Source organism: Phlebotomus papatasi, chromosome 2, assembly GCF_024763615.1.
Source record: "Phlebotomus papatasi isolate M1 chromosome 2, Ppap_2.1, whole genome shotgun sequence".
Taxonomy (NCBI): domain Eukaryota; kingdom Metazoa; phylum Arthropoda; class Insecta; order Diptera; family Psychodidae; genus Phlebotomus; species Phlebotomus papatasi.
The window spans coordinates 54,130,130-54,138,623 of record NC_077223.1 but is presented as its reverse complement, the minus strand read 5'-3'; the positions used below and the strand labels follow the sequence as shown (position 1 = coordinate 54,138,623).

Below are 8,494 nucleotides of genomic sequence, written 5' to 3'. Positions count from 1 at the left end.
GTTGAAAGGGGGAGAGAGAGAGAAAGGGAGAGTGAGAGAGTGCTATATATATGGGGAAAGCTTGTCCGACGCCGCTTCTCCCGCTTTTTTCCCGCCTGACGCTAATAGCAAATTTTCTTAAAATTGAAATCTTCAAAATTAAATATCTCGAGAACCGCTAGACGAATATCCTTAATTTTTTTTAAATTGGTTTAAATTTTCTGGGCTACAAGATAAACATAAAAAATTCAAAATTGCATAATAGGATTTCGAGATAAACAACAAAAATCACAATTTAGAAAATCCGAGGATTACAATAGGTGTGATTAGAAGGAATCACACCTAAAATCTGATCTTGGACGCGGAAAACGACGTCATTCAGCAGGAAGCACAGTATCTCCCACTAGCCGGAGAGTATTTTTTCTCTAGAATACTATTTGATAAGTCTAAAATCTACAAAAAAAAAAAACTCACTATTTCTTTTGTCTTTCCAATGGTTTAATTTGTGTGTGGTAAAATTGCTTCCGGAGAAACAATTTTTAGGTGATTTTCCGGCGGGACCAAACTACGTATGAATTGTGTATATACGTTGTACGAATACTCAGTATCATCATGTACGCCCATACATTTCACTCAGTACTATTTGCACCAAATGAGACCCGAAGTGTGCTTTGGTGTGAGTGTGTCCGTGTGAAGTATTATCCCTTACAGAGTAAATACGTAGTACTACATACATCATACAGTAGAGTCTCGCTATAGGCCATCGCTCTATAGTCCACAATTTATCGACCGTTGATTTCAAAACACTGATTTTAAGTTAGGTTATGTTTTTTAGTATGCGACATGCATAATTATTTTAATATTTTTGCAAACTTTATTAAGTAATTGTGATAATTGTGATCCACAATGAAGAGAGCAAGGACAAGTACCACAATCGCAAAGAAAGTGGAAGCCGTCGAGCAATTTCAATACTAAAAATCGTTGATAATTTTAAAATATTACATGGACTATAGTGCGACCCAAGTGTCAAATTTGAAACCAAATATGGACTATAGCGAGACTCTACTGTAAATATATTAATGCCCTGTATGACAGAAAATGCTGTTGGCAGGCGTGTTGCAGCTGATTTGACAACAGGAAATGGAATAAACTGTTTACAAAATATCTGTAAAGATTTTTAGTGATTTCAGTGATTATAATAATATAATAATTGTGCGACGCTGTGTTATCTATAGAAAATAGTGAAGTGACAACAATCAAGGGGTTGCAAACCTAAAATATGTGTGTTTTTATTCCATTCAGTGAGTGTTTTTGAGAATTTTTTTTCTCACGCGATAATTTGTGATTATTTAAAATCTTCAATCGTTATCTCTGATTAAATAAAATATATCAAATTCGCTGTGACTTCTATCATTTCGTCAGAATTTGCAAATAAAAACGGCAGGCGCAGGTGACAATTTTGTCTCTCCGCCATTTATTGTCGTTGGTCCTCTTATATACGTGTGTGTGCATGTGTGTATTGAGAGCTACTTTTCAGATACAAATACATAGTTCATACAGACTTTTCGTACAACTTTGTACTCTTAGTGCGGAAATACGTAGTTTATAATATGTATATTACCGTACATGTATTTTTGGACGACAAGTACTCATCAAATACATTATACATGTGTAACTGTGTATCTTTCCTACACGAATAAGTCGTAAATACATGACATGTAAACTGTGTATTTTGGTCCCGCCGGGACACGAAATATTTTCCATTGGAATATTCTGTTTACAAATTATGTGTTACAATTATTAGTAATTTCAGTGATTATAATAGTATAATAATTTTGCGACGCTGTGTTATCTGTAGAAAACAGTGAAGTGATAATATTAAAGAAGTTGCAAACCTAAAATACGCGAGTTTTTATTCCATTCTGTGAGTGTTTTTGGAAAATATTTTTTTAACATGATACTTTGTGATTATCTAATTTGTTCACTCGTTATCTCTGGTTGAATAAAATATATTAAAATCCTTGTGACTTCTATAATTTCGTCAATATTTGGAAATAAAAACGGCAGGTGCATGTGACAAGTTTGTTTGGTCGCCATTTGGTCGTGTGCGTCTGTATGTGTGTGTTGACAGTTATTTTGCAGTTACAAGTACGTAGTTTATACGGAGTTTTCGTATAACTATGTACTCTCAGTACAGAAATACGTAGTTTATACTGTGTATATGAGTGAACTTGTATTTTTGAATGACAAGTCCTCATCAAATACATAATACATGTGTAACTATGTATTTTTCCTCCACGAATAAGTCGTAAATACTTTGTATGTTATGTGAACTGTGTATTTTGGTCCCGCCGGGTTTTATCATCCGTGAGTTTAGAGGTTATGTTGACATTTTTGTAACAAAATAGAGAATGGGGCTTATTTTACATTTTAAGGAGGATACATTTGGGCCACAAAAGTATTCTTTTGCCTGAATTTGTGTCTTTTGGGAGCTCAGACCGTCAGATTCAGATTTCCATTGATTAGCATCGAATATACTCCAACCACCCTAACGATTCATAGAAATCCCTTTTTTCATGGTTTTCGCGAAATCCAGGAAGTCTACCTAACTTTCTGAGCTCCCTGGTTTAGTAAAATTCTAAAGAACTTACCAGAACACAGTTAAAATATTGAATTGCTCTGCTGCTTGCACTATGTTTTGCACTGGGCAAAATTAGACGCTTTCGTAAACTGAGGCCACCGCACCGGGCTTTTAATTACAACGATAATTGGCTGAAAATTCAAGTAAAGTTGAATTTTACAACGATAATCGTTGAAAAGCTCAACTCTGTGTTTAAAATGCAACAATAATCAGATGAAAATTTCAACTAGCAATTGAATTTTCAACTAAAGTTAAATTTTCAACTGATAGTTTAATTTTCAAGTGAAAGCTGAATGTTACAGCAATAATCGTTTGAAATTTCAACTTTTACTTCCAAGATTACTACGATTATTGGTTTAATATCGGAAATTCAACTAGAAAAATTCATCTTCTTTTTACTGGTGATGACTTATTTAAAGGAAATATTCTCATACGCTGAATAAGCTGAAAGTTTTCTTTTATGTTACAATTCTGGGTTGATTTATTTGTTATAACGATATGACATAGAAATAAATAAATAAATACCATTGTGAAGAATTTAAAAAGGACTTTAAATGAGTTGAAATGGTTAGAAAGACGCTAAAGAAGGATTAAAACGATCTTAAATTGCATTATTAACAAATATTTACAAAATATGTCTACCACATAAATTTCACGTGGGGAGACTGGGGTAGAATTAGCAAGCAAATTGAAATTCTTAACGTAATAATTTGTAAAAGAAAAAAATCTTAAATTCGGGTGCTAAATTATTTTAGTTTTTACTTTATGTTTTTACTTTGATAAAATACGACTCAATATTCATTCTGTAAAGCCGGCTTCAGACTGGAGGTTTAGTATAGTTTTCGAAGGTCTCAAAAATCTTAATAACAAGCAAATTTATTGATTTTTCAAAATCTAATGAATCTTTTGCCTATAATATTCAATCCTAAACAACAATTTCCTAAAAAATCATACTTGATGAGGAATTAGAGGAGTTAAGCAAGATGGCTAAGCCTTAGGTCTGAAGCCCGTATAAGACAAACAGAACTTTTTAAACTCCCTGGGTAATTCTTCCCCGGTTTCCTCTTTCAGTAAATGCTATAAATTTCTCAACAATCTTATTGATTATTCACAAAAGAAATTATCTCCTAAACTAAATGTACAGTCATAAAGCATGTGCTTATGCATAAAAAAAAACACAATATGTTACGAAACAATCCAAATTGCACTTGATATTCGGAAGCAAATGGTACGAGTAGTAATAATTGCGCAGAGTCCTGTCATGGCGTCACTTGTGTTATTGCGCACGGTCCTGTGGGTTATTGCGCACGATACTGTGGTGACGACACAGAATTTGACTGTGGAGAAAAATCAGAAGAATGAAATAATATAGGAACCGACTTTTCATATAAATTTATTTTTATGAATGAAATTATGTATACACTTCTATAATTCGTTACTTCGGTCAGTGAATTCGCGCCCCAGCGATAGCATACTCTTTCCCATATGGTAGCGAGCGCGCGAAAAGGTCTCATATTGCATTTGCATTTTTCTACACTTGGACAGTGCAGAAGAAAAAAAGATTATGAAGAATCTCACCTAAAATCTCATTCATTGATAGCGAAAAAATACCGCAACACATTTTTTCTATCACGTGCGGATAAAGTGCACAGTCATCTGCGCAATATGCAATAAGAGAACTCAGGACTGTGCGCAATATTCAATGAGACAACACAGGATCGTGCGCAATATCCAATCAGACAGCAGGACTGTGCGCAATATCCAATAAGAAAACACAGGACTGTGCGCAATATCCAATAAGAAAACAGGACTGTGCACAATATTCACTTAAAATCATTAACTCAAGTCACGGTCGGTGGAAGGGGCAATCAGGGAACGAGGAACAGACACTTGGAACAAGAAACGCGCAAACAGTACTCCAAACAATATTCAGTTAAAATTATTAACTAAAAACAAAAGGGGCGGGTGGCAGTAGGAGGGAAAACGGGGAGCGGGGTGGGGCTGAAGGTAGCCCATCGACCAGAGTTATCGCCCCTGTGACGTCACCACAGTATCGTGCGCAATAACACAAGTGACGCCATGACAGGACTCTGCGCAATTATTACTACTGGTACGTGATCGCCATAGGAGGATACCGCCCAAGAAGAGGTAGGAAAGTCCACAAAACACATGCTTTGACTGATCAATTGACTCTCGAGACATTCCGATCGGAAGTCCATGAGTCTTTGAGACGCAAATCACGCAGGTTTAGTGCTCTCTTTTGGCTGGCCATGAATGGCATTTGGGGAAGACAAAGCTGGTCCGTGATTTGAGAGTCTCTCTCTCCGGACGCACTATAAAAGGTGTTTTTGGCCTGATTGAGGCATCAGTGTGTGTCTGACAGTGAACTCTGTGCAATTGTGAAGAAAATCAGGAATTTCTCAGTGGATTTATTGTATGCCAAAAAGCGGATAGAATGAAGATTCAGGTGAATTGATTGTAAAAAGTGTTACGAGCTGTGATATAAATTGGCTCTTTAAGAAATTATGAGTTTTCTACAACTTCTTTAGTTAAGTCAGATTATTTACAATTTCTTTTATTGTTTTTTTTTTTATCATCTTTTCCAGATACTTTTTCTTTGGTTCCTTCTGGCTTTCATAGGAATTTCGTCAGAAGCTGTTTCAAAGTATAAAAATTTTGCAAATTAATTTAATTGTAAATATTTAAAATTCGAAAGAATATTATGGCCCTTAAAATTCGTAATATTTTTAAGAAGCAAATTGGAATATGGAAATTAATGTTTAGATTTGTACAATTTGAATTTAATTTTTGAATAAAAATTTGAATTTAATGATGAAACAAATCGATAATTACAAAAATCACAAGTTCAATTCAATTAGGTTCTTCTTTTTCTATTTAGATGTGACTATGGAAAATCTTTCACGAAATCGTTTTCTTGGTTTTGTTCTCTAAGTTTACCACATTACGTCTAGGTAAACGTAATAGTTAGACAGAGATATTAAATTGGACAATAATTTTTACGCCATGTTTTTTTCATTTTAGTTTCAATTTTTTTGATTTTTTCAATATTTCGAATTACAAAAAAAAATTAAACCCATCTAAACAAAACATAATAAACAAATTAAAAAATAAAATTCGAAATCCGAAAAATACTAATATGAAAATGGTCAATGCTAATGTAAATATCACTATATACGGACCTTGCATCTAAAACTAAGCCACACGGCGTTATCACACTTGCACATTAAAATTTTAATGTGATTCACATTAATTGTCGCTTGTGAGCGTTCAAATATGTTATTTGTGTCTTTGAGTCATTTAATATTTGGGGTTTTTCTATTTATTGATAAAGAAGTGGACTTGGCCTGCAAAAATAAGTTTAAATTTACCTAAAGCATAAATATTTTTCACATTAAAAAATTAAAGAGAAAATCGCATTAATTTTTCGCATTAATGCTATAAATCAATTTATATCAAATTTTTCGGGCCAAGTCTACCTTTTCATCAACAAATGGATCAAATTTTGAATATAAAATGATTCAAACACACAAATTACACATTTGGACTCTCACCAGCGACAATTAATGTGAATCATATTAAAATTTTAATGAGCAAGTGTGATAACACGGATAACACAGTAAGTGCTGTACGTGTTCAAGGAGTATAAAAATATATTTTCAGTCTTAAGTGAAGAATTATTTTTTGATAAGTTTTTTTTAATAATTCCTATGAAAACTGAAAAATAAGATATTTGACAAGTTTTTAAAGTTAATAGTTACATTTATTTATTCATTTGAAAATTTTTAGGGCTTAATTTTAAGACCAAGCATGATTACTAGGGGAAAGTGGCCAGCCTTTGAATGCGGCAGCCTTCAAATTTTTCTTTTATTTCCCAAAGCTAAAATTCAATTTTGTTAATCGAAGTTAATAGAAAATAGTTAAATAATAGTATTATTAACTATAGTTCACAAAATAGAATTTTTGATTTGAGAAATAAAAGAAAAATTGAAACATTCAAAGGCTTCCGCATTTAAAGGCATACCACTTTCCCCTATTCTATTAAAGAGGACAAGTATTATTTATTTCAAGATTTACAAAGAAAAACAATAATTCCCTGATTTTGGAATATTATCAGCTTGCTAATTCGTACTCACGACAATTATTTTTCATTATGTTCTAATATATTAAAAAAAATATTTTAGGGGAAGATTGGGAACTTTGAGATAGAGAAGGCAGAATGATTTAAGTTAAATATTTAAAGCCAAAATTATAGATTTACAATTCTGAGTGAAAAGGTTAATAATGCTTTATCTATTCCGAACTTGCCGTGAAATTTTACACATTTAAAATTTAAAGATTGAGAGGGTCTTCATAACCAGCTTTAAAATTAAAGATATTTTAAATAAATTTAACACTTTAGATTTAAAAATATTTATCGGAGAACATATTTCAGCCTTTAAAGGCCGACTTAAAGATTCAACGCTTAAAGAATTCCCAGAATTGAGGGTTTGGTATGCTTAAAATTTATAAACATTTAGTAAATGAGTTTTAAAGATTATTTCAATCATATTTTTTTAATATTATATTTCAATTCCAATACATTTATTTAACCGAAGTGTTGATGTATGAACATCAATCAATTTTCATCATATGAAGAATATCATTAAGTGATTCATTTGATTTAAATTGAAACCAACAAAACCAACATCGCTTTAAAAACTTTCAAGAAAAACCAGAAGATCCTAAGAAAATGTTTCATATAAACAATTAACTAGTAAGATTGCATGAATGAGATGCAGGTAAAACACAATAAAGAATAATTTCCTCAAGATTAATTCAATTAACGCGTGTCTTGATTTATTGGTGAATGTTCTTCAGCATTTTCTTTTCTCACTCTCCGGGTGTGGTGGAAAAAACTTCGTTAAAATGCATCCGAGTGCACAATTACACTACTTGGGAAAGTAATATGTTGCGCCTTCGCATTTTGTATTCCTAAGAAGTGCAAGAAGTGAGCCGCGTGCGCGAATGAACTCACATCACTTTTACTTTCCACACGCTCATTAATTATTCATGTCATGGTGACGCTGGTAGTGACATACACTCACTCCTGACCATAACCGTTTCTTCCAGTGTTGTCCACATTCACGCTCGTGAGCCTTGGAGAGAGGGCTTTTGGCGCAAGAAGATCATCTGGAAACCCAGATGGGTTAAGACCTGGCAGACAAGGAAAGTCTACGTGGCGGTGTGGAAGAGGGTATGGGGCCCCATTGAACTCAAGGAATATGTTCCTTTGCCGAAACCACCTCCAGGATGGATTCATCATCATAAATAGTAATTTTACATTTGTATTCATCTAAAAGAAAAGCACTATTTTCTGATTAAAACCAAAAAAAGACTTGTTTGTTAATTTTACAGAATATTTTTGTAAATAATTTTAAGAAATAAAATAAAATAAATGTTATTGAATAATAATTGACTTCAGATATAAAATTCTACTAAACGATTAATTTTTTTTCTATTTCGAAACATTTTCAGGTTCTAAATTTTAATGGAACGCTTTTGCTTATAATATGACCAAATTTTATTTAATTGATTGTGTTGTGAAGTTTAACCGACAATAATTGGACGACAAATTTTAATGCTTACTCTCTGCCTGATGGAGTAATATTGTAGATGCAAATGGGTTAAACAGAATTTTGGACAAAAAAACCAACATACGATAATATACATCCCTCTGTAGGCATTCAAACTTACCTATAAATTGAAGGCATTTCCAGTAAATCTAAATTTATAGGGGATCAATCGATAAAATAATAACCCCTTGTAGTGGTACAAAAATTCTAGTTTTCCTTATAGGCCACCTCAAAGAGATTT

The 8,494-nt window shown here is 32.8% G+C and overlaps 1 protein-coding gene across 1 annotated transcript in view; it reads left to right on the top strand.

Moving 5' to 3' along the window:
- LOC129801718 (rhodanese domain-containing protein CG4456) overlaps positions 1–8,494 on the top strand; it is an 887,636-nt gene that overhangs the window by 311,519 nt on the left and 567,623 nt on the right. The gene's annotated exons all lie outside the window — the stretch shown is intronic.